Raw genomic sequence first — 27,798 nt, forward strand, 5'->3', positions numbered from 1 at the left:
ATTTTTTTTTTACAGGTTGTTTTGTAGTCAGGTAACAGGGACCCGGGTCCTGGACACAGGGCACTCCAGTTGAGTGGCATCTCTGGCTGGCTTTGTGGCAGTATGATGGAAGCATGGCTAGTTAAGATTTCCTGGAAAAGGATGGGACTTCAACGCCATTGTTGGGAACACATTGCTTGGCACCAGACATCCTATGGTTCAGTTTGCTACTTCTGATATTTATCAGATCAGTGACCTTTGATCACTTTCATTCGCAGCTGTAAATTTAGTATTATAATAGCTGTCTCTGAAAGTGACTGCAGTGACCCACTGGGGGCCTGTGGCACTGAGAATGCAGCTGTAGTCTGTTTTTGTAACTATAACAAAATACCTTCGATTAGGTAATTTATACAGAATAAAGGTTTATTTTTCTCATAGTTCTGGGTGCTGGCATCTGCATGTGTCCAGGGAGAGTCTGTTGCTGCATGAGAGCATAGCAGAGGTATCATTTGCTGAAACAGAATGAACATGAATCTCAGGTTTCTCTTCTTCTTATAAAGCCACTAGTACCCTCATGGGGACCATCCTCAAGATCCAGCCTAGTCCCCAGTCTGCACAACATTAATGCATGGATTTCTGGATTAAGTTTTCAAAACAGAGGAACTAAGGGGTAACATTCAAAACTTGCCACAACTCATTAGTAACTTAAAACTATTCCTTCCAGAAATTCTGGGGATTGCGTTTAACATGCGTGGATGAGCATTTTATTTTTTTTTTCCTTAAAGAAGAGTATTTGATTGACTGATTTCTCAGACAATGACATGGCAGCAAGGCCAGCCTGGTGTGGTGCTGTGTCCATTTTCCAGCCTGGAAGGGGCTGTGCTAGGCACAGAAGATGGAGGCAGGGTCCTAGCCCATGGTGGTGCTGGAGCCGAGACCCTCCTGCTCCGAGGAACAGTGCCTTAAAGAGGTGTGTCTTCTGAGCCACATTAGGCAGGCAACAGCCCACAAACAAATCCAGCCTCTAGCAAAGAGTGCCACAGGAGTTATTCATTTCTGTTCCATCTTTGGAGAGAAAAACATGCCTGCTCATAAGGCAGCCCCTTGTTCTTCAAGAGGGGTTATCACTTTTGGATACAAACAGTGTGTATACAGTCATAAATAAGACACAGTAGACTGATAAGCACAAATGATACACTTGAGGCTGGCTGACACCAACAATCATCAAACTGAGCATGTAAAGCACTAGTCTTAGTTAATTTTTTTCCTGAGTCTTTAGAGGAGAAAGCACATATATATTTTTTTAATTTAAATTTTTATTTTTTTTCTTCACAATTTATTCATTATATATCCTCACTGAAGCCCCCTCCCTCAACTCCTTCCAGTCCCATCCTGCACCCCTCTTCCCACCATCCCCTTCCCCTAGTCTGCTGAAAGAGAGAGTCCTCCACTGTTGCCATCTGACCATAGCTTTTTAAGTCTCATCAGGACTGCCTGGATCCTCTTCCTCCCTGGCCTGGCAAGGTCGCATCATCAGGGGCAAGTGATCAAGGAGCAGTCAACTGAGTTCATGATAGAGGCAGCCCCTGCTCCCCTCACTCAGAGATCCATATGGAGACTGAGCTGCCAATTGGCTACATCTGAGCAGGGGGTCTAGGTTCTCTCCACGCATGGTCCTCCATTGGTGCAACAGTCTCTGCAGGACCCCCTGGGCTCAGGTTGTTTAGCTTTGTTGTCTCCTTGTCAGGCTCCTGTCCCCTTCATGTCCCTCTCAAGGCCAAATTTTGGGCAGAGTGCAGGGAGTCTTATGGAAAAAGAGAGGGGTGGGAATTTTACACTTTTTTAAAATTTATTTTTTAAATGTATTACAATTTATTCACTTTGTATCATAGCTGTAGCCCCCTCCCTCATCCCCTCCCAATCTCACCTTCCCTCTCTCTTCTCCTCCCATGCCCCTCCCTAGTCCACTGATAGGGGAGGTCCTCCTCCCTTTCATCTGACCCTAACCTATCAGGTCTCATCAGGACTATCTGCATTGTCCTCCTCTATGGCCTGGTGAGGCTGCCCCCAACTCAGAGGGAGGTAATCAAAGAGCCAGGCACTGAGTTCATGTCAGAGAGAGCCCCTGTTCCCCTTACTAGGGAAACCCACTTGGAGAATGAGTTGCCATTGGCTACTTTTGTGCAGGGGTTCAAGGTTATCTCCATGAATGGTCCTTGGTTGGAGTTTCAGTCTCAGAAAAGACCCCTGGGCCCAGATACGTTGGTTCTGTTGTTCTCCTTGTGGAGCTCCTGTTCCCTCTTTCTATCTCATCCTTCTTTGGGCACTCTGCCCAAACTTTGGCTAGGAGTCTCAGCGTCTGCTTTGATACCCTGCCAGGTAGAGTCTTTCAGAGGCCCTCTGTGGCATGAGAAAGCACATATTTGATGAGACGATATTTGCCACCAGTGCTCAAGAATAAGGAAGGTAGGAGGATTTTAGACTGCTCTCACTTGAGTGGAAAAGGCCCCAACAAGTTGTTATCAAAAAGCAATCTGGCAGTGCGTTCAGCAGATTACAACTCATGTCCTGGGGGGGGGAGGGCTCATCTCAGAATGTGAGTCTGGACGCCATTTGAGAATTAATTAATAGAATTCACTCCACCAGAAGATTAAAGGAGAAATAGCTTCAAGTAATTTCAATGTATGTAGAAAAGGCTGCTGAAATGTATTAGCAAGAGAAGAATGAGGAAATTCTCCTCAGCTTGATCTAAAGCTCCTCTATGAAACATCACGTCTAGCAGGAAATTGAGGAAAGCATCTCTTTTAAGATCAAAACCGGGAAAATGCTATTTACAATTGCTGCTTTTATTCAGCATTATGCTGGCAGCCCCAGACAGCGCAGTAAAGGAAGGAAATAAATAAGAGCTATAATTTTTGAAAAGAAGAAAACCATTGAAACTTCCAGGTGATATGATTATTTACATAGAAAACTCAAAAGAACCCACAGATAAGTTATTGGCAGTAATAGCGGCCAGCTCTGCTCTTTCACATGAGTGTAATACAGGAAGGTAAATTGTGTTTATAGTAACCAGCCACCAATGGGCAAAATGTGCAATAAATAGATACCATTTGTAATAGCACATATAAGGAAATCTAAATCTAATGGTTTGTAAGACCTTTAAGGAAAAAAATGATAGAATGTTATTGGAGGAAGTTAATGGAATCATGAAGGGATATTTTATGCTTGTGGATAAGAAGCTTCTGCCTCCTTGCAAGCTACTCCAGATTCAATACTGCTCCCCTTAAGAGCATAGCAGGGTTTCTGTGTGTGGAATTTGATGCTAATACTAAATTTTATGGGAGAGTAAATGTTAAGAACTTATTTAGAAGGCCAATAAAGAAGAACAATGGGAGAAATGCCCCCACCTTTTCAAAACTGGTAAAAGCTGCATTGTTTAAGGTTGTGGGAAATGCATGTTAGTTAAGGCAGCAGGGCCTGCCGATTTCTGCCTTATACTGCACACAAAACCAGCTGGGTGTGGTGGATGTCAACATTGCAGAAATGTAAGAACTTTTAGAATGGAGAATAGACACGTGATTCTACATCAGAGAGCAGAGCTTTAAAAACAATACATCGAAAGGGGAAAATGAGAAATTTGATTACAAAGAAATAAAGACAAATGGGATTACATGAAATAAAAATGGTTCTATACAACAAAGAAGCAAGCACCAGAAAAAAAATTCTCTGCCAAGTATACACCAGGCTGGGGGTTAACACCTATGATACAGCAAAAACTAAAAAATGTCAACAAGCCCACCAAACACAAATCAGTCAGTCAGTCAATGGGTTGACGAGCTGAACAGACAGATATCTAGAGAAGAACACAAGGGGCTGGAGAGGTGGATCTGCATGCTGCTCTTGCAGAAGACACACGTTTGGTACCCAGAACCCACACTAGACAACTCACAGGCTGCCTGTAACTCTGCTTCCGGGGGCATCCAGAACACCTCTGGCCTCCATGGACAGTGACACTCACATGCACACCCTCCCATACACAATTACAAATTACAATGATAAATATATAGGATGAAATACAAATAGCCCATAAATACTCAAAAGGTGTTCCATATCCTCAGCCACTAGAGAAATGAAAATGCAAATTGCTCTGAGACTTTGTCTCACTCCAACTGGAATGGCTGTCACCAAGGGAACAAGTGAGAACAAATGCTGGTGGGGTTGTGAGATAAAGGACCCCTTATCCACTGCCGGTTGTACGTAAACTTGTATAATCACTCTAAAAGTCCGTATGGAGGCTCCGAGAGAGAGAGAGAGAGAGAGAGAGAGAGAGAGAGAGAGAGAGAAAGGGAGAGAGGGAGAGAGGGAGAGAGAGAGACAGAGAGACAGAGAGAGACAAAGAGAAAGACAGAGAGACAGAGAGAGAAAGACTAGAAAGAGCTAATGTGTGATCTAGCTTCACAGCTGTTGGGCGTATGCCCAGAGGAGTTGATTCTACTACAGAGATACTTGCACATCTATGTTATAGCTTTTTATAATATACAGGAAAGGGACCCAGCCTAGAGGTCCATCAACAGAAAATGTGACATATATATCCAATGGAATTTCAATGCTGCCCCCAAGAAAAACGAGACGATGACATTTTCAAGACAATGGATAGATCTGAAAATGATTAAGTCAGGTAACTCAGATTCAGAAGGAAAACTGCTGCATATTTCTCTCTTACACGTGGGCCCAGATTCTCATTGTCATGTATGTGCATATGTGTATTTGTGACCGTGGGCATAGGTCATGAAAGAAGGGGGACCTTGAGAAGGGAAAAGATTTACAGAGCGGGAAGGAGATAGAACGTATGTGGCTTGAGTGTGGAGAGGGAACCGCTGAGGGGAGAAAAGGCACAGCAGAGAGTGAGCAAGAAGGTAGGGAGCAGAGCGGGAGAGGATCAACAAGGCGTGTGTGAAGAGGCCACCATGGGATTCATTAGTTTGTACACTATTTGAACAATGCACACAAAAGAAGTGTATTCCAATGCTTGCTCATCGGAAGAGGAGGTCTGGATCTGTATTGTTATAAACAATATTTTCAAAGAGAAATTCATCGTGAGTGATTAGAGAGAGCCTCTTGGTCATGGCACTAGGAGCGATCCTTCAACATCCTCTACTGCAGTGGGGCCTGAACAGCTCAAGATAGAGAAGAAATACATGAAGCACACGCAGACAAAGTTATAGGAGATGAATGGCATAGCAGTGCACACCCGCAATCCCAGCATCCTTCAGGCTGCCAAGACCATCTTGGGTTTGAGGCTAGCCTGGGTGATATTTGATAAAGAGGAAGGGATATAACCGTGATGGGAAAATCTAATATGGCTCTCTCAAGAACTGGTAGGTGAAAGAGGTGGAAATTATGAAGCTGTAGAAAATCTGAACAATAAAACTTGAACGTTTTGTACCAATGGACACAATATGTAATTTTACAAGTAAACACATTGAAGAATATAAAAATTATTTTCTAAGGCCCATGGATAGTAATAAAACATGAGCCGAATACCAACAGACATCATACCCTTTGTATTAGTGTCATACAATTATAAACCAAGAAAAAGATCTTTTAGAATTTAACAACACAAGAGAAGCTCGTTTGTGTATGGGTGTAGAAGGAGTAAAGGATTGCTTGAGCAGGAGTTGGGGTTGGGGTGGTGGGGCAGGGGGAGACTATGACCAGCTCAGAGGCAGAGAGCTTTCTTCCATCTGCTTAGCTTCCTGCAGGCTGTGTAGAGGAGTCTGGGGTTATGAACTTCTGGGGTCCTCACCTGTACTGGGACGCGCTTTTAGGTGATGCTGCCTCTTTTGAGTCATCTCTGTTACTGTATGCAGCAGGATTCTCCTGTCTCTGCCTCCCCAGTGCTGGGACTACAAGTCTTTGCCATCACTCCCATCAACCATACTCCTGTTAGTGACCACAATAAAAACTCCTTGGTTCATTAGGTTGGACTTCAGTGCAACCATTTCTTTAGTCTGTCTCGGGCTCCTTTTCTGGGCATGGGTAGGTATTTCCTAAGAAAAGGCTCTCACACCACAGGACTGAGATGGTTGTTCTATTTGCTGGACATGTATTTGTGTAACCATTTTACAATGGTCTAGACAATGCTAAGCCTATCAAAGCACCCAGTCGTGCACATTAAATAAATGCAACCAGGAAAGGAAACAAGAAAAGTTAAAATGCCTACGTAATAAACTTCTCTCATCCAGCCTTGGTTCAGGCCAATAACCCGGCTACACTAGAGGCAGAGACAGAAAGGTCCCAAGTTCAAGGCCTGACTAGGCTACAGAGCAAGTCATAGGCCAGCCTGGGTAACTTAGTGAAACTGTGCTCCAAACAAGAACTGCTCAGTGGTACAGAGCTTGCCTACTGTGTGCAAGGCCCTAGGGTTAATCCCCAGAACACCTCTCTTTCTCTTCATACACGTATACCCCAAGCAAACACACACCCCAGTATACTAAGAAATTAAACGCACCAAACCATATGACACTTTCAATAAGTTCGGTTAAATTACTGAATAAAATACATAGTCATGATTAAGAAAAACTAAAAGTTTTCAGGAGTTGGAACAGCTTGGCTCTCCAAGGAGATTTCCCACTGCCTGCTGAGGACATATTAACAGATGCAGTAGCTGTTACCCTCTGATGCTTCCGGGCTAGGAGACAGAAATCCCCAAAGCCCTCCTTTTGCTTCATGTGGAAACTTCCTGAGATTTGCACCTTTGAACAAAACAGCGATGTCAGTTTAAATTTTACTACAAGTGCAGAAATTACGAGGTGGGAAGAGTTGCTTAGACGTGAAGTTCCCTTGAGGCTCTGAGTCCTATGTCAGGGCCAGGCAGCAGCTTCCCACTCCTTTATGTGAGGACTCTGCTCTGGGTACCCCAAGGCAGAGGTGAGTAGTGTATCTGTTAAGCCCCAGCTCCTCAGGGAGACCACTGAGAGGTCATTACGCTGTGTGCATCATTGTGCTGTTTGCTTTTTATTTTATTTATTTTAGGGAAAGGTTTAAGATGGTGATTTCAGTCTTTCTCATTTGGACTTCACATCTCATATGTGAGGAAATAAATCAGTTCCTCATCTGTATCAGCTATTCTGTGTCTGGGATAACTGATTTACAGGTATGTCGTATTTTTTGAGCCTTTTCAGTACTCCCAGAGATGACTGAGGAAGCAGTGTTCTCTTATGGAGGGTAGAAAAAAGTACAACAGATTTCAACATTGCTGGAAGTTTTCTTTGGAGGTTTTGTTGGATACTTCTAAAAAATGCACAATGATTTTTTTTGTTTGTTTGTTAATTTTTGTTTTTCTACCCTTTAATTGAAAATGGATTTTTCCCCCTCACATAATATATCCTGATTACAGTTTGCCCTCCCTCTACTTCTCCCAGTTCCTCCCACTTCCCCTCCCATCAGCATCTACCCCATTTCCATCTCTCATTAGAAAACAAACTGGCTCCTTAGGAATAACAATAAAATATAATAAGATAAAAACAAAAACTAACACATTGAAGCAGGACCCAAGTTCCTGTAGAGACCTTTAATTACTTTAACTACCCACTGAGAGGAAGGCATTATCTTAATATAGGTGCATGTTTAAACTGTTGGAACTGGCAGGGGATTTCCCAAAGTCACAGAGTGTGTTCAAATCTGCTAAGAGCTGCTTTGCTTATGTGTTTATTATTTATTCTGTGTGGAAGTCTTAAAGCCTTTTTATTTTATTTTTTTATTATAATTTGTTCACTTGATATCCAGATTGCAGCCCCTCCCCCATCTCCTCTCACTCCTACCTTCCTTCCCTCTTCCCCCATCACCCTCTCCTAGTCCAGTGAAAGGGAGAGTCTTTCTCCCCTATGATCTGACCCTCACCTATCAAGTCTCATCAAGACTCCCTAAATCCTCTTCCTCTAGGGACTGGCAAGGTCACTCCCCCAGGGGGGACATCAACAGAGTTCATATCAGAGACAAACCCTGCTCTCTTTGCTAGGGAGCTCACATGGAGTCTGAGCTGCCATGGGCTACATCTGAGCAGGGGATCTAGGTCATTTCCATACATGGTCCTTAGTTGATACATCACTCTCTGCAGGTACCTCCAGCCCAGATGTTTTTGGCTTTGTTGGTCTCCTTGTGGAGTTCCTGGCCCCTCTGGGTCCTTCTATTCCCCCTCTTCTTCTATAAGATTCCCTATGCTCTGCTCAAAGATTGGCTCTGAGTCTCAGCATCTTCTTTGATCCCCTGCTGTGTAGAATCTTTCAGAGGACATCTATGGTGGGCTCCTGTACTATTCTCTCTCTTCAACCCCCTCTGGTGTCCATTATATATGCCCTTCTGAATGAGATTTAAGCATCCTCTCTAGGGTCCTCCTTGTTACTTAGCTCATTTAGGTCTGGAGTTTATAGTATGTTTATCCTATATTATATGGCTAAGCTCCGCTTGTTCTTTTCTAGTTCCATCTATTTGCCTGCAAATTTCATGATTTCCTTGTGTTTAATAGCTGAGTAGTATTCCATTGTGTAAATGTACCACAACTTCTGTATCCATTCTTCAGTTGAGGGACATCTAGGTTGTTTCCAGATTCTGGCTATTATGAATAAAGCTGTTATGAACATAGCTGAGCAAATGTCCTTGTTGTATGGTGGAGGTCTTTTGGGTATGTGTCCAGGAGTAGTGTAGCTGGGTCTTGAGGTAGCACTATTCCCAATTTTCTAAGAAAGCACCAGATGGATTTCCAAAGTGGTTATACAAGTTTGTATTCCCACTAACAATGGAGTTCCCTTTCTCCACATCCTCTCAAGAATGTGCTGTCACTTGAAGTTTTGATCTTATCCATTCTGATAGGTATAAGATGGAATCTCAGAGACGTTTTGATTGGCATTTCCCTGATGACTGAAGATGGTGAACATTTCTTTAAGTGTTTCTTCGCCATTCAATATTCTCCTGTTGAGAATTCTCTGTTTAGCTCTGTGCCCCATTTATTTGTTTAATTTTTTTATTTATTACAATCTATTCACTTTGTATCCCAGCTGTAGCCCCCTCGTCCCCTTCCAATCTCACCCTCGCTCCCTATTCTCCTCCCATGCCCCTACCCCATCCACTGATAAGAGATGTGCCTTAACTGAGGAATGGATACAGAAATTGTGGTGCATCTACACAATGGAATACTACTCAGCAATTAAAAACAAGGAAATCATGAAATTTGCAGGCAAAGGGTGGGAATCAGAAAATATCATCCTAAGTGAGGTATCCCAGAAGCAGAAAGACACACATGGTATATACTGACTTTTCAGTGGATATTAGACATATAATATAGGATAAACATACTAAAATCTGTATACCTAAAGAAGCTAAGCAAGAAGGAGGACCCTGGGTAAGATGCTCAATCCTCATTCAGAAAGGCAAACAGGATAGACATCAGAAGAGGGAGAAAATAAGGAACAGGACAGGAGCCTACCACGGAAGGCCTCTGAAAGACTCTACCCAGCAGGGTATTAAAGCAGATGCTGAGACTCATAGCCAAACTGAGCAGAGTGCAAGGAATCATACGAAAGAAGGGAGAGATAGGAAGACCTGGAGGAGACAAGAGCTCCACAAGGAGAGCAACAGAAACAAAAAAAATCTGGGTCCAGGGGTCTTTTCCGAGACTGATACTACAACCAAAGACCATGCATGGAGATAATCTAGAACACCTGCACAGATGTAGCCCATGGCAGCTCAGTGACCAAGTGGATAGCCTAGTAAGGTGTACAGGGGCTGCCTCTGACATGAACTCAGTGGCTGGCTCCCCTGGAGGGAGGGGGTCAACCTTACCAGACCACAGGAGAAGAGAATGCAGTCAGTTCTTATGTATACCATTTCTTAATCAGATTATTTGGTTTGTTGGTGTTTAATTTCTTGAGTTCTTTATATATTTTGACTCCTAGCCCTCTGTCCAATGTAGGGTTTTCCCAGTATATAGGCAGTCATTTTGTTCCTATGTTTTACAGAAACATTTCAGTTTCATGGGATCCCATTTATTAATCGTTGATTTTAGAGACTGAGCTATTGGTGTTTTGTTCAGGAAGTTTTCTCCTGTGCCGGTGAGTTCAAAGCTCTTGATTTTCTTCTGATAGACTTAGTGTGTCTGGTTTTATGTTGAGGTCTTTGATCCACTTAGACTTTAGTTTTGTGCAGGGTGATAAATATGGATCTATGCATTTTTCTACATGTAGACATCCAGTTAGACCAGCACCATTTGTTGAAGATACTATCTTATTTTTTTCCATTATATGTTTTTTGGCTTCTTTGTCAAAAGTCAAGTGTTTGCAGGTTTGTGTGTTTATTTCTGGGTCTTCAATTAGATTCCATTGATCCATCAGTTTGATTCTATGCCAGTACCATGCAGTTTTTATTACTGTTGCTCCCATCGTACAGCTTGAGATCAGGGATGGAGATACCTCCAGAAGATCTTTTATTTTACAGGATTGTTTTTAGTTACTCTGTTTTTTTTTTTTTTTTCCATACAAAGCTGAGAATTGCTCTTTCAAGGCCTATAAAGAATTGTGTTGGTATTTTGATGGGAATTGCATAAATCTGTAGATTGCTTTTACAAATATGGGTGCCCTTGTGTTTGGGGTATAGATGTTCAGAACTGAGATGTTTTCTTGGTAGAATTTTCCTTTGATGAGTATGAAGTGCCCTTCCTCATTTTATTTTTGGTTGAAAATCTATTTTATTATATATTACAATCACAACTCCAGCTTGCTTCTTGGGTTCATTTGCTTGGAAACCTTTTTCTAGCCCTTTTTCTCTGAGGTAATGTCTATCTTTGTGGCTGAGGTGTGTTTCTTGTATGTAGCCAAATGATGGGTCCTTTTTACTCATCCATTTTGTCAGTCTGTGTCTTTTTATTGCAGAGCTGAGTCCATTGATGTTGAGATATATTGATTACCAGTGACTGTTAGTGTCTTTTATTTTGACCTTGGTTGAGGCAGTATGTTTGTGTGCTGGTCTACTTTTGGTTTTACTGTAGTAAATTTTTTATATCTTGTGGGGTTTTTTTTGGGGGGGGTTGTGGTTACCTTCCTTGGGTGGGAGTTTTATTTCTAGTATCTTCTGTAGGGTTGGGTTTGTGCATAGATATTGTTTAAACTTGGTTCTGTCATGGAATATATTGTTTTCTTCATCTATGGTGATTGAAAGTTTTGCTGGGTATAATTGTCTGGACTAGTATCTGTGGTGTCTCAGGGTTTGCAAGATGTCTGCCCAGCCCTTTTGGCTTTCATGGTCTCTGCTGGGAAGTCAGGTGTGATTTTGATAGGTTTGCCATTATATGTTACTTGGCCTCTTTCCCTTGTAGCTTTTAAAGTTTTTTGTTTGTTTGTTCTGTACATTTAGTGTTTTACTTATTATGTGGTGGGAGGATTTTGTTTTCTGGTCTAATCCATTTGGTGTTCTGTAGGCCGCTTGTATGCTTATAGGCTCTCTTTTTTTAGATTGGGGAAATTTTCTTCTATAATTTTTTGAAAATATTTTCTGGTCCTTAGAGTCAGGAATCTTCTCTTTCTTCTATTCCTATTATTCTTAGGTTTCTTCTTTTCATGGTGTCCTTGATTTCTTGGCTGTTTTGTGTCAAGAATTTTTTTTTTTTAATTTATCATTTTCTTTAATGGATGCATTGATTTTTCAATTGTGTCTACTATACTTGAGATTCTTTTCTCCATCTCCTGTGTTCTGTTGGTGATGCTTACCTCTGTAGTTCCTGTTTTCTTCCCTAAGTTCTCCTTCTCCAGGATTTCTTTAGTTTGTGCTTTCGTTAATGTTTCTATTTTCATCTTTCGATCTTGAACAGTTTTGTAAATTTCTTTCACCTGTTTTATTTTCCTGCCTTTCATTATATGATTTGTTTAATTTCTTCACCTGCTTGTTTGAACTTTCCTGTATTTCCTTTAGTAATTTAATTATTTCCTCCCTAAAGGCCTCAGTCTGTTTGACTGTATCTTTCTGTATTTCTTTACAGGTCTTATTCATTTCCTCTGTTATCATCTTCATAAGGATAGAGTAAGGTACTTTTCTTGTGTTTCAGTTGTGTTAGGGCATCCAGGGCTGCTAGCCTTTGGATAACTGGGTTCTGGGGAAGACATATTGTTTTGGCTTTTGTTGACTGTGTTTTTACGCTGACCTTTAGGTTTCTGGTTGTCTCTGGTGTTGGATGTCAGATCCTGTTGCCTGCAGGGGTTCTCAGGATGTAGGAAGAGCCCTGGGAAGGGAGCTGGATTTTCCTGCTCGAGCCCTTCTCAGATTGGTGGGAATGATCTCAGACTGGTGGGTGGTTCTCCAGGAACTACCCCTGGGTCTCCTCAGATGCTTGACCCTGGGGACCATGTGGATTCCTCAGGAGCTCAGGGATCCTCCTTTCCCAGAGGGAAATCCTGGAGTCAGCTTCCCTGCCATTGGCTTTCTTGATCTGATGTTAGTGGGCCTAGGCACTTTGCTCAGACATTGTGTTTGCTGGGCACAGACTTTTTAGAGAACTTATGAGCTCGGAGGTCCTGTTGGTCTCCTTAGGGAGACAGTTTGAACCTTGGAGCAGTGTCTAGGGTAGCTTCCTTGGGTCCTGAGTGTCAGTTGGCCTGCAGGTGGAGCCACTCACCCACAGGGGCTGGAGTTTGGAAGCTGGAGCCAAGGGCACGGGAAGTTGTCTGCAGGACAGTGAGAACTTGCCCCGAGTTTGGAGCCCCTTCCCCCCACCCCCGTACAAGAAAGTATCCACTCCAGGACCAGGTGTCTCCAGTACCCAGAATGTGTCCACGGAATGGTGAGAGTGGGAGACTGGGTTTGGAGCCTCACTCCCTATACCAGGGGGTCAGTGAGAATGAACGCCCAAGGTCGCAGCTGCTAGCCACGGGTAATAGGTACCCACCTGTGGGTGGGTGGCCTAGGGCTGTGGCAGTGCTGGGCAGAAGCCCAGGAATTTTTCCCAGTATTAGCCAGGTGGCCTGAAGATGGACCTGTGTGTTCTCCTCTCACCTGAGAAACACAGACATCAGGGTTTTGGGGTCCAGAGTAAGGCCTGCCAGTCACTCTGCTCTCACTGCTGAGCTGCTGTTCAGCTATCCTGAGTGGTTGGCACTGCCATCTTGGATCTCCCGGTTTTAAAATCTTGAACATGATTTGCAAATATTTTCTCTTCTTATTCAACTTTTTTGAATTATGTGTAGCAAAACCATTTACTCACATATAATTCATTCTTATGCAACACAAAATTCACCCATTCTGAGTAAATGGATTTCTTATACATACACAGAACAGTACTTAGAATCTGACATGGTGAATCCTTTAAGACCAGCATTTGAGAGAATGAGGGCAGAGGATCATTCGTTTCAAGCCAGCCTGGAATACATAGTGAGACCTAGTTACATAAAAACAATACCAACTAAACTACAGACCAAAGTCTTGCTCTCACTTGCAGCTACTGTCTCTCCTCACCCCATCCCCACACCGTGACTGCCTCTATCTACCCCTAGCCTTAGGCAGCCATTGCCTCCTCTCACCTCCAGCCCTGGATGTCACTGCCACTGAACCAGTAGGCTACTTTCTGGCTGGGAGGGGTTTGCCTTTTCAGACCTGCAATCCAGATGGGGTCACGGTGTGTGACCACAGCATCTGGGTTCTTGTATTTTTGAAGTCAATTCATGCTTTTGTATATCCATTCACACCTTCTAATTTCTGAAGGGCCTTCACTTTTCAGTGTTGGGCATTTCGGTTGTGTTAAGCTTTTGTCTACTATAAATAATGCTACTGTGAACATATAGGTGTATTCTTTTAAATATTTTTATTTTTTAAAAAAGTTTTATTTACTTCTATGTGCTTTAAAAGTGTATGGACATGTGTGTAGGGGCATGCATCTATGTGTCCATGTACAGAGGCCAGAAAAATGGTCTCAGGTTTTTTCCTCTGTCACTTTCTCTCTATTCTTTTGAGACAGGGTCTCATCCTAAAAATGGGGCTGTTGTTGAAGATTAATATTGATTATTGATTTATCTTTTAGTTAAAACAGTGGTTATTCCTAAACCAGGTGTATACCCAAATCACCACAGAGAGACTAGGATTCATTTAATTAACCTAGAGCGCAAGAATATTATACCAACATGGGGCGAATGATTCCTTGGCTAGGCTAGAAATCATCAAGCCCTAGTGATCCTCCTGTCTCCATCTCCCTACAAGCTAGAGTATAGGAGCTCATAGGATGCCCGGCTTGTTATGCAGCTGCTAGGATCTGAACTCTGATCTTCATAAATACAGAGAAAATTTCTCCGAAATACTATGGCATCTCTCCACCCTGGTATTGTTTTTTCTTATTCCCTTAATTCCTTCCTTCCTTCCTTCCTTCCTTTCTTTCTTTCTTTCTTAGCTAACTAGGATTGTGGGAGTTTTATATAAAGTTTTTGCATGTGTTTTCTGAGGGCCTAAAATCCGACATATCTTCACATTCCCACCACAATGGCAAACCATTCCCATTTCTTCACATATACTTACAGTTTGTAATTCTTATTGTTTCCCTTATGGGTCATCTTCCATGGACTGTGATGTCATGTGTACTAGGTAACTTCAGGTTGTCCAATAGACAATTGATTCTGCTCACTTTCTAATTTTTTTTTTGTGTGTGTGTGTGTATCTGGGTGGTTTCTGTGTCTGTGATCTCACCAATATCCTTTTGTGTTTTGTCTGTTAGTCTGTTCTGCCCAGTTTATTCTTCATCAGAGGCATTTTCATATCTGTCTATAGAAATTGACTTTATGTTTTTTCCCTCATGTTCAATGTCTCTAAACAAGAAATTCAGAGTTTCTTTTAGCTTCTATTTGCTCATTTTGCCAGTTGTGTTTATCCTGTGTCAACTTCGATTGGTTGTTTTACCGATGGCTACATTTTCTTGTGTATTTGTATGATTGACAGTTATTTTGAGAGTTTGGTTATTGTTTTTTCTCCTTCTGCTCCTTCTCCTCTCCATATAATTCCTATCGCTTCTTCTGGTCTAGTTCTTGGATGTGATTACATTATTTGACTCCTGGCTGACATTGGAGATCTTACATTGAAGCTTTCTTAGGTGGGATGAGAGCAATGTTTATTGAGGACTAGCATTACTTTACTACTGAGGCAAAATCTTTTCTAACTGCTTGAGTCCCAAGGCTTTTCCAGTATGATGCATGTGGCCTTGTGTGATTCCTGAGTATTATACAATCTAATTATTCTAGGCTTTTCTTTACTCAGCCGGAAGTTTTTCAATATCCAAAAGCTGATCAATAACTGATCTGAGGTTTCCCTGTGGGCTGTCTCTAAAAGGGACCTTCTGACAGTCCTTCTGCTCTTTGTGGTCCTCCCTGTAAATCTTGTCCTCTCCTGGACTCCAAACTCCACCTCCTTGCTCCACTCTGCTTAGGGTCTGCCTTCTTGTGCATCCACATAAAAATGTTCCTGGGAAATATAGTGTTTAACTCACTGTTTTCTGTCTCTTGGCGACCATTGATCTCCTTTTTTGATGTTCAAGATCTTGGAGAACCATTGGCTCATAATTAAAAAATGATTTTGTGGTGTTAAAGCTGAGAAACCAAATTTAGTTTCTTGTCAGAAAAAAAATTATTTTCACAGGGCTGAAGATGTGTACTAAGACACATGTGAACACACAAGTACTGTCCTGTACATACGATGATAGAGCAGCTACAAAGAGAAAAGCAAAGCCGATACCCTGAGCACTTGGAATGATCGCAAAGAAAGAACTCCACAGAACACACAGCTGTATTAACAGCAGATGCAGGTGTTCAGCAAGATAACAGATATATGACCAACACACAGGAAAAGCCAATTGTGCTCTTAAACACCAGCTAGAGACAATTAAAAAGAGTAATTACAAAGACTTAATGTACCATCACAACAAAAAATGATGAATCAATCAGTAATATATCTAGCGGGAGACTTACATGAACTCCATGGTTAAAAGAAAAAAAAAATCCCACTGAAAAACCACAAGACCCAAACACATGGGAAAGTCACATGTGTGGCAGGAAAGTCCCTGGGAAGATGGTGCTCTTCCACAGGCTAATAAAGTTACTGCACATGACAATATTATCACTATTTTTTGTCGAATGTCACAAAAGATCTGTTACAGTCATGTGGGAAATAAAGAAGATCCAAGGCAATTTTGAGAGGAAAAAGGAAAAGAATCAGCATGGCTGTCTTAGGAATCAGGATTACTGATCTACAGTGTCAGTCAGAGCAGACAAGGGAGACAGGGACTGGGAAGTCCTTCTAATAGAAAGCTTAACGTAAGGAAACGTGAACTGGCTATAGAATTGGTGGGTTTGTAAATAAAGGGCTAAAAGGAAAACAAAGATAAGGCATGGGGGTGTACACAGATAACCTGCCCTTTCTGGGACTAGGATTCCTTGGGGAATGGCTGGGACTGTGAGTAGTTAGCACTTAGAAAAGGCTTCCTAGAAGCTCAGCCTCGGAGGAGGGCAACAATGGGGCTGAGCCCTGGGCACTGCTCTTCCGGGGCTGGCATCTCTGAACGAGACAGAATCGGGATGGCTTGGCAGGTGCTAGGGAAGCTGCCATGCGTTGAGCTACCGATCCTGGGAAAGGGCAAGGCCCACCTGGAAAATGGAAGTAGGTGAGGGTGGAGCCACTGGTGGGCAGGCAGGAGGGGACTGGCTTTGTCTCTAGCTACTTAGTTTCTTTCTAGAGCCATCAGCTGAAAAGCGGAAGTGATGATGGCTGTGTGACAGAGCACGATGAAGTAGATTTGCAATTGAGACACAACAGCTTACTGTCTGGGAATGCCACCCATAAACTGTGTGACTGGCATGGTAATGGACAGATTTGAGCACCAGGCCCAGTCCACCTAGATCAGCCTAGCTGCAGCGGGGCCCTGGCTTTGAAGATACAGCAGGTGGGGGGATTTTCACTGTGGAGGTTACGGCTATCCACACAGAAAGAGATTAAAGCTATATGCTTAACTTTACGCCTTTTGAGAAAAATCTATTCCAGATAGAGTCAGATCACACTATCTATCTGAGAAAAGAGGATGCCACCTTTTTAAGAAGAAAAGCCCTAAAGACCCTTCTTCATGACAGTGTGATGGGATATGGGATGCTAACTACAGCAAAACAAACTGAAGTCGCTAAGGAAAATGCAGATATGTATCACTACATCAAATTAAAACTTCTTTATGACAAGACACATCTTATATCTAGGGAACAGAATGTCTGAGGGAGGAGGACACTTGCAGTCCACGTAATTAGTAAGGGATTCATACCTAGACTCCATTAAAAATTCTCACAGAATCATTAAGAAATGAAGAATCCAATAATGATAAAATTCATAAAGTAAGTAATTAAAAGAAAACCTAATATCCAACAGATGATAGCAATATTCCCAGTGTCACTGGGGGCTCCATCCAGAACACAGCATCAAAATACTAAGTCTGAGGCTGGCAGGATCATGAAATATACTGCGCATGTTGGTGAGGAGATGGGGAGATGGAAATAGTTTCTCTCCTGTAAATATTTGGTGCTAAGCCACTTTGGATGGCAATTTGGCGTCACTGACTGAAGTTGAACGTGTCCATACTGTTTGCCTTTCAGGTCCACTTATGGATATTTGTACTAAAGGAACTTCCTTATGAGCCTAAAGAGAACTATACAAGAATGCTCACTGTCGTAGTTTGTAATCACAAGAATCCGAAAAACAACCAATATTCGCTTGTTTGGGAAATGGCTAATGGTGGTTTATTCTCAACAGGACATGATGTTGTAGTTTATGAATGAGTGAATGAGATCGCAGATAAGTGTAAAAATGTTTGTGAGAAGAGTACGTTTCTTTCTTTCTTTCTTTCTTTCTTTCTTTCTTTCTTTCTTTCTTTCTTTCTTTCCCTTCCTTCCTTCCTTCCTTCCTTCCTTCCTTCCTTCCTTCCTTCTTTCTTTCTTTCTTTCTTTCTTTTTCTCCGGGGTGAAGGGGTGGGTTGGGAGCGAGAGAAGGGACAAGGAGAGGAGTGCATTAGCGGGCATGAGTGCAGGTTGTATGTCCCACAGGCACAGGAGGAGGTCCGAGGACGACTCTGTGTGTCAGTCCTCACCTTCTACCTTGGTGAAAGTAGAGTCTGCTGGGAAACAGTGGCGGGGGACCTTGGCAGGTTGGGGACAAGGTATGCTGCTAAGAGATCTAGCACAGGAGGTTTATTGATGGAGAGAGAGAGAGAGAGAGAGAGAGAGAGAGAGAGAGAGAGAGAGAGAGAAAGAGAGAAAGAGAGAGAGAGAGAGAGACCAGGAGACAGAGAGAGCAATCTGGGATGGCTGGGGCCTTTTTTAAGGGGGCACATGTTGCTACACAGCGACAGTGGAAATGCACTGCACCTGGCAGCCATGATGAAGGAAGCTGGTGGCCCTAGGTTGCTGAAAGGCAGCCTAGCAGAGCGCCAAATTTACGACAGGATCTTTGTTTTTCTCCGCTGCCAGGCAAGCTGGCTCTGAGCTTCTGGGGCTTCTTTTTCTACCTCCTGTCTCCCTCTAGAAGCACTGGGCTTAAGGATACATGTTCCATTATGTCCAAACTTGTGTGGGTGCTGGGGATTTGAACTCAGGGCTTCATGCTTGCAGGAAAAGCATTATAAACACCGAGCCATCTCCCCAGCTAGTTTTTTTTAAAAAAGGCTGCAGACAGGTGTGACAGGGTCCCATGGTGCGTGATAGAAGCTGAAGACTCAGGGAGGGGACGGGAGGGGGCCTGCAGCTGGGCACCCAGGTGCAGGGAGCTCCATGACTCATGGTAGAAGCTGCAGACCCAGGGAGGGGGGCCAGAACCTGACTCATGGGAAGCCAGGCAGAAGTTCCTCAACTCATGGTGAAGCTGTGGGCCCAAGGAGGAGCTGGAATTGACTAGGGATGGAGTCACTGGCCCTGAGTACCAGTTCCCAAAGGACTATACTACATTTCCAGGGCATGGGCCCCTAAGCAGATTGTCTGCCCCTTTCCCTCACCAGAGTGTCATATTTCTTACTTGCTTTATATGTTTACCTTTGTTTTTGAGAATTTTATATACGAATGCTGTATTTACATCATTTCTACCCTCTCTCTACCCCAGCTTCCCCCATGTCCTTACACATTCCCTTTCAAATCACGACCTCTTCTTTTTAAAGTACTATTGTTGTAACCTGCTGAATCAATTGCACATTGCACGCATGCACACCCACACACACCCACACACAAAGGGAGAGAGAGTTTTGGGGCTGACCTCTTGAGAGTTGATAACCTGACAGGGGCTTGTCCCTGGAGAAGACTTAGGGACAAGCCCTCCTCTCTTAGCAGCCAGCAATTGCTTGTAGTTCTTCACCTGGGGTGGAGTTTGTGAGAATCCCTTTGTCTATATGGTGCACCAAAGCATTGTCAGTCTGCTGGTCTTGTTTAGATGACCGTGTCGTTAAGATTTGTGGGTGCGGCTTCCTATCATATATAGGAAGTGGATCTCCTAGCAGAAGTCCTGCTCCTCTGGTTCTTAAAATCTTCCTGGCCCAACTTCTGCGATGGTATCTGGGCCTTAGGTACAGGGATCATGTTGCAGGTGTAGCTGGTACCCCACAGCCAGTAATTCTCTGCATTTTCTATGATGAGGGGTGTATCTGTTATCCTGGTGAGGATATCTCATTGTGTCTCCAGAATTGAACTCAAGGCTCGGGGCTGGGATGTTTGAGCCACAGGAATTGGTAGCTTCAAAGCTGAGCGCCAGATCCTAACGATCAATGGATGGACCTCAGGACTCCTACACGAGCTATAATGGAAGAGAAAATGTCTTTCTTTGCTGTTTCGGAGCCAGCACTAATTAGTGATTTTCTTTGCGTCTCATCATCTAGATTCTCAGCCCCATCAGAAACACACAAGGATCTTCTGTTAGAAGAGCCAGGTCTACCTTCCCCTCCCCCCTCCCTTCTCCTTTTGTTTTGTTTTTGTTCTCCTGTTTTGGACATTTTGGGTTCAGGTTTCTAAACTTAAGAGTTAAAAATCCTTTCTGCCTCAAGGTTTTCATCATTAACTTTAAAATGACAGGTGGGATATTAAAACCCACCTACAACCTGTTCCATTGTTTCCTTGATAAACATCATCATCTACCCAAGTGATCCCCAAAGAACAGTATGCTAACCTCTTTAAACCCAGTTCCTGGGAAACTGCTGTGAGCCATCTGTCTTGGGGGTCCTGGCTCCCAACTCTCCTACTGTGACAAAAGTCTCTGGCAGCAAAAGGCAGAGAGACAGGGAGAGTGGGAGGTAGGAGGGAGAGAGGGAAGGAGGGAGGAAGAGGGGAAGAGAGGCAGGGAGAGAGAATATAGTGAGTCCTGTAGTTGTGTGGCTTCTGAAAGCCAAGTGAGTGATGCTCTTGCCATTAACCTCCAGCATAAAGAACATCTGGACTGTCTTCTGCAGCTGCAGTGGGGCAATCTGATGGATGGCTGGGCCCCAGGCATTCATCTCTGTGCTTTGGCAGCTGGGCACGCAGATAGAGGAGAACCTGCAAACGCACCTGCTACAAATGCTTTCATACAAGTTCCTTCAGGTGCCCACAAAGAAGCAGCTTATCAACCAGTGGCCAGATGGTAACCAGAGCTGAGTCTTGAAAACCTTCAGCTACAGCCTTTTTATGTGGTGGAGGGGTGGAGATTATGAGCTTCCAGTCAGGGATGACAGGTTTCCACAATATTGCTCTGAACCCCCAATAAACAGTGTTCCTGCCTTTCTAAACCTCTCTCATTTCATATAGAAAGTTGGGCCAACAATAGTGCCTTCTTCCCTGAGCTGTGGTGAGGGTACACAGCAAACCACATGGGCGAGGGGCACTTGGAACATGGCCTGCTGTGCCCCCAAAGCTGAAAAAGTTGACCACAGTCATGATGCTGTGTGCTTCCCTTTCTTTGTATGACTGCTCTGTTGTAGGCAGCAGAAAAAGACCTGAGTGAATGTGTGTTGTTGACAGAGGTACAGCCAATGTCAAAGACTCCTGTGCTTCAGACCTGTGGGAATTGGCAAAGCCTTTGCCTGGACTTTGTACTAATGCCTAGAGAGTGTTCCAAAAGTATCAGCTGAAGGGTCCTTCTCCTGGAGATCACCTACTTGATTAGCTAACCTGCTTCTTTGTTCAGCTGTGTGCATAAACCCACATTCACATGTGTAAACTAAACCTGGGGAGTCCCTGGCTACTGTTGGTGATGTGTTTCCATCAAAGCACATGACCCACCCAGTTCCAGCTTTCCTGTACACATGTCCCCATATATCTGTCATTTTAAAATTCTTTCTTTGTCCAAGTCAGGTTTCCAGAACCAGGTCATGGTGGGCACCGTGCTCTGTATTCCCTTTGTCCCCAAGGACCGTGAATAAAAGAAGCCTCGAGTGAGATGAAGAGCTGTAGATCGTTCTTGGAAGTAGTCAGGAGGACTGAGATGGAGGGATTGTGACATGGAGAGTATCTTCCCAAAGTGAAGGTAAGGGAGTCAGTGTTTATGGGAGAAAGTGTGACCACAAAGTAGGGCAGGAGCAAATCACCAGGATTAACATATGAAAGTGCCAGCCAAGGTGACCCAGACTTAGAAAGACAAAAAACAATAACAAAAACAAAACAATTAAATGCTCTCTCTCATAGGTGGACCCTAACTTTTAATGTTTGGGTGTATGTAGATAAGGGTGTGCATGTGGGAGAGGGTATATAGATTATGAAGCTAGGTAGACAGGAGACTACTAGAGAGAAGCCAGAAACAATGAGAAAGGTGTAGAGCAAAAGTCTTATGAAAGCAGAAAGGATGCCCTCAGGGCAAGACTAGGAAGTAGAAAGGAAGGAGGGGACATGGTGGGGGCGGGGAGAACAAAACAATTTGAAAAAAATGCCACAATGAAATCCAATTCTTTATATGTTAATAAAAAAACAGAAATTAAGAACAAAGAGGCCAGTTGACAGGAAAGGGGTACACATAAACAAAAGAGAATCTTCTGGAAAAGAGTCCAGTTCTCATAAGGTGGGAGAAGGAAGATGCTGTGTAATGTCCTGTACAGGGTCATGGCTCTGGCTTGGGGCCTCTGAGTCTTAGACCCGTTTCAGCTCTCTAGACCACATGCATTCTCAGGGACACTTTTCCTTTAATAAACTGCTTCTGTTTCTATAACTGTCTGTGTCCCTGGTCCAGTTCTTTGTTCTGGGACACAACAACCTGGAAAGCTTAGCAGGTGTCTGCCCTCTGGACTTAGATCTACACCTGTAACAAAGGGGCTCACATCTGCATCAGTGCTATCCATGACAGGTGCATTCAATCTACAGCAAGCTGGGGCAGCCAATGGCACTACAACTGTACAGACCCCTCTTCCAGGACCCTCCTGGGTCCTATACTTCCAACGCCTGATGTGTCGGTACCATTTTTCATTGTCACAGGCAGATAAGAGAGCCCATCCCCTGGAGGCTGTGAGGACATCTACCCAGAAATCCAGCTTCCACTACATGTGGCTATCTACTTCTTGTCTGTGCTGGAAAGGCGGGATTTAGGATTTGAAGTCCTGGGTGGGGGTGACAGAAAGGGTGGCCCTAGTTGCAGGTCTCCCATTTGCAAACTATTATGGTTGGTTTTAAAGTCAATTTGCCACAGATTAGAACCGCCTGAGTAGGGAGCCTTGCCTGAAGGATTGTCTCGATTGACTGGGGAGGGGGGATAGACATTGCCTTCTGTTAGGAGCTCAGATAAAAAGTGTGTGTGTTAGCATGCAGGCGATTCTGCTGGCCTGTCCTCAGGGACATAGAAATTGCTTATGTCGTCACTGGATGCTACCAGGTGTGACAGCGATAAAAGGAACAAAATCATCTCTGTCTGTCTGTCTCCCTCTCTCTGCCTCCTCCTTCTCTGTCCTCATGGCTCACTTGCTGCCTCTACCCTTTCCCAGGTCCTCACTCCTCGCCCTTCCTCCAATAACCCCCTTTTATACCAGAGCTGTTGCATGGTGTAATTTTTCAGGGGGCAAATCTTGGCACAGGCCTGTCATGGTACCCCCTCCCTGCATTTATATTTCATGACATTGGTGCCGTGACTCCGCAGGCTCTCGTGGTGCTTGCGCTCCTCTTTGTGGGCCTAAGCTACACACCAGGACTCTAGCCCACCGCCACCTGCAACAACACTGCTTTCTGCTCACCCTTTGCTCAGTATCCAGGTGCCAGCAACAATTAGGTAAGTTTCCCTTTCGCTCTGTGCACACATTTCCCGGAGTCTGAGGAAGTGACTTCTGAATGTCCGGCACTCCTCTGATACTCTTGGAGGCAGAGGGACCCTTAGCCACAGCCTTTAAAGCTGCAGTGGTCCCTCTTCACCTGACCCCATCCTGCTGTCCTGGGAGCTGCAACCCTGCAGTTTTCCTCGGGTCCTATTGCATCCCTTCCTGCCCTCTTCTGCCACCTCCACTTTGAAGCTGCCTGTAAGTCCCACAGCTCCTCTAGGCGCCCCGTGGCTTTTGCAACTCTGTTCCCCAACGCTTTCCTGTGGATGACACCCTACAACTAGAGCTCAGTTTTCTTCCTTGCCTTACGACCTCTACAAAAGCCCTGGCACCAGGTACCAAGTCTCCTCTGGCTTAGCCAGGCTAAGCCACTGACCCCCACTGAGTCTGGTGAGGACCCACTGAATGGTTTGTTTCTGACTTTGTCCTCCCTGAGCCCTGGGGACGCCCACAGCTGCAGGCTGCAGTGCCATTTCCCTCATCCGCAGGAACGGTGTTTTCGTATTTCCTCATTCCCCTTTGGGATCCCAGAAGACCTCCAGCCTCTACACCTGAAGTTTGACCTGAAGGGCCCTAAATTTATTTGCCTTTGCAAAAAAAATTTTTTTTTTCTAATATAATTCAGACCCTTACAAATGCTATAAGCTATGGAGGAAATGGAATGCGATTCCCTAGTCCCTATTTTCTCCACAATGCTCACACGGTCAGGGATAGGCTTCTTGGGGCTCATCTTGGGTCCCAGGGCAGCATGATCTTCTCTTTGATGCCCATTGCACCCTGTCTGAGAAGCACATGGCCGACGGCAGTGTCAACATAGTAGTAGCCAAACCTCTTTGGACCACTGCAGTCAACTTTCTGATCTGATGACCCTTCTCCCCAAGAACATTCTGTGTTTTGGTGGCTAAAATAATGATTTCTGATCTGGTTGGTGTAACTTGGACTTCAACTCCATAGTAACCATCCTCAGCCAGCTCAGGAGTGAGAAACTCCTCCTGTTCACCTTTGAAGATGCCATCAGTCACAAACTTTCTTTTCTTGGAAGTCTGTGCCGCCATCTTGCTGTTGTGCGTGCTGCTGAAAGGAAAGCTAAATAAGGTTTTTTTTTTTTTTTTAATAATCAAGCTCTATAAACTCCTAAGGTCTACCCAGGTTCACAATAATATTTGTCTAGCTTCTTTGTCTTTTAAACGTTGGCTATTTGAATAAACTAAGCCATACAAAAATCTACAATAACCTATAATGGTACAATAGAATCAGTAAAGTTGATAGTCTCTCTATGGACTGTATCTATGATTCAATGTTTTACTAGAAGAGCTTTAATGCAAAATTATGATTTTAAAGGCTAAACTTAAACTCCTAGTCTTATGGAAGCTACTAAATTATTGTAAACTGTTAAGGATATGAAAACTGATATTTAGTCACATTATAAATGATGAAATCCTTTACAGTGTTTGGAAATCTATTTGGGGATCATACTAAGTACTCCTGTTTTATGTTTACAAGGTACAGTTTAGAGCAGATAACTAAAAACAGACAAAGATTGTTTAACTCTGATATGCTTGGTCGGTACTGGCCCTCAGAGACCTGCTGAATATGGCATTTAAGATGTTTTTGCTAATGGCAGACAGACCTCCAAATCCTAACAGTGACTCCCCAAGGTCTCTCAAAAGATATGGGCACAATGACAAGTATGCCACCCAGATTATAGTGGATTAACCATTGGGCAAGACCACCCCCATTCCTCACATACTGCTAGGGCCCAGCCTGGACTGTGGACAAACAGGGCACCTGGAGAATTAACGGTTCCATGTGGCCTAAGACAAGGTGAGGTCAACCTCTCCCATGTCTCTCTACAGAAAGAGCTTCTCATCTTCTGGGCCTGATGGCCAGACTGCCCCTGCTAGTGTTGCCATGATACATAGGCCATTTGGATTACAACATATCCTTTCCAGCTCTCTGTTGGCATTGATGCCAATCTAACTAGCTTGACAGAGAAAAACAGGCAACTAGCTCCTTACCCCAGAGTAATCCACCACCTTGTTAGTTCATTAGTCCATTCATTAGCTAGTTAAAAGTACTAGGTACTAGGTCTCCTATTTAAAAAGGCTGAAGGTTTGCCTTACTCACGGGCTTCATGATAAAAGATAAACAGGTTTCAGATGTAACTTTTTACTATTCCTTTATCTAGAGGAACTTGCTTTACAAGTTACTGCTCCCAATCACCTGTGTCTCCTCGTGGATAAAAGGATATGAAGTTTATGTAAGGTCTGAGGATGTAAGAGCTTAAGTTGTGAGGATCTAAGAAAGTATTTTAGGGTCTAAGAAGGTGTTTTAGGGTTGGTAAAAGCAAGTGAAAGCTTAAATGGTGATATGAAAGTGATTTAATGTATATAAGAGAAATGAAGAAAAATGCTTCAGGTTTCTTCCCTCACTATGCTGCTGTAGTATTAAGACTTCAAAGTTCAAAGCTCTAACATTAATCAATGGAGTTCTGATAAATTATTATTCTACCTCTGATAAAACATTCCACTATATGATCCACTATCATAGTTCCAGGCTCAAGATTTTAAATTTCCTTTGGTTGTTTTTAAGCATAGACTTACAAGTGTTTCTCATTGTGCATGCGGTCTTCTGGACAGAGGGAAGACACCCCTCTTTCACAGGCTTTAGTCTGAACATGGAGATCAAGGGAGCCTTTGCCCCATCTGTTCCACAGAAGGCCTCTGTCTTCCGAGAACTACCTTAAAGAGTACTCTTGCCTTTAACACAAAATCAGCTTTTCAAGCTTTTCAGTATAGATTACAAACAATGGTAATGCTAACATGTCTGAAACTTCTCTTTTGTAAACTTAAAAAGACGTTTGCAAGCTTCAGAGAATCTTCTTGAATCCACCCTCTCTCAGGTCAAATGGACTCCAGGTAAGTACCCCTGTCAGTCAACAGTCTAAGTCTCCCACCTATTGCCTATTTGGGGGGGGTTCCTTCTCCCCTTCCTTTGTTTTGGGCTTCCCCTCCTCCCAACTACCAAGACCATAGGCCTAAAAATTTCAAATGTACACCTAAGGAAAAAGTTTTCTCCCTAACCTACTTCACACACACACATACACACACACACACACACACACACACACACACACACACACACACACACACGTGTTCCAGTATCCTGCTAAGTCCAGGTGTTTCCCCAAGATCTGTATCCAAAGCAGTTATCCACAGGTGTTCCAGCCCAGCATCACAGATGACTCCAGCCACGCCTGCACTTTCCTAGCCACAGGTGGTCCCACAGAGTTGTGGAAAACATCGGTGAAACAGCCAGCTCTCCCAGGACTTGGCCAGCATTCCAATTTTCTCTGGGTCCCCAATGATGTCTTCATTTCCAGTCAGCAGGAAACAGTCTGAAGAACTCAACCCCCTCATTCCCACCTCACTACCCCTTTCTAGTTTCTCACTATTAGTTAAACAAAAGGGGAGAAATGTTAGCATGCAGGCGATTCTGCTGGCCTGCCCTCGGGGACCTAGCAATTGCTTATGTCATCACCTGATGCCACCAGGTGTGACAGGTGTGTGAGACCTGATAAAAGGACCACCTGCCACCCAGCTCTCCCTCTGCTCCTGTGTTCTCGCTCTTTCTCTGTCCTTGGTGACCCTTCTCTCTCTCTTTCTCTCTTCCCCCCTTCTTCTCTGCCCTTATGGCTCACTCACTGCCTCTGCTCTTTCCCAGGTCCTCACTCCTCTCCCTCCCTTTCCCCCCAAACAAACAAACAAACAAACAAACAAACAAACCTTTCATTTTACCAGATTTGTTGCATAACATAATTTCTCAGGGTACACATTTTGGCATAGGCCATAGTACCCCCTCACCACATTTCTAATTCATAACAGTGTGTGAGAAGGAAGATCAGCTCTCCTTTTGGTGGCTTGTCCTCCCTCTGGCTGCTGAATGGATTTACCTGGTTGTTACTGAAAAGGCTGAAGTCCGGGAAGAAGCCAGAGGAAGAGCTTGTCTATAGATATTTACAGCTTGTCAGGCTAGTGAGTAATACCACATCTTGCTTCAGGCTGTTCAGTTAAGACCCTGAAATGGATTTAAAAGGGTAACCATGTATCTTTCTCCCTCTTCCTGATGTGACCTCATTGAATAGATCTCCTTTATCTGCTTTTCACCATTAGTTTGGCTGTTTTAATTCGCTTATTGAGGATGGGTGGCCTTGCCTGCCTCGAAGGGGCACAGGCTGTTAACCCTAGGTCCAGTCGTGGTACAGAAAATGGAGGAGGGCATTTGGCCATAGCATTAGTGCCTGTCTCTTTTGGTTGCCCCTGTCAAACGCTTGGGTCCTTCTCTCTTGCTCTCAATCCATCTGGATCACTACTTTTTCTCTGGATCGTTACTTTCTGCACAGTAACTTGTCTTGTTTAGTTTACATGGCCTTCCTGCCTTCTCTATCCAGGATCCAGTCTGTGAGTCCATCTCAGGCCCCTCTACAGCCTGCACACAGACCACTTTTCTGCCCACTCTTG

The sequence above is a fragment of the Meriones unguiculatus genome, chromosome 14 (genome assembly GCF_030254825.1).
Source record: "Meriones unguiculatus strain TT.TT164.6M chromosome 14, Bangor_MerUng_6.1, whole genome shotgun sequence".
NCBI lineage: Eukaryota > Metazoa > Chordata > Mammalia > Rodentia > Muridae > Meriones > Meriones unguiculatus.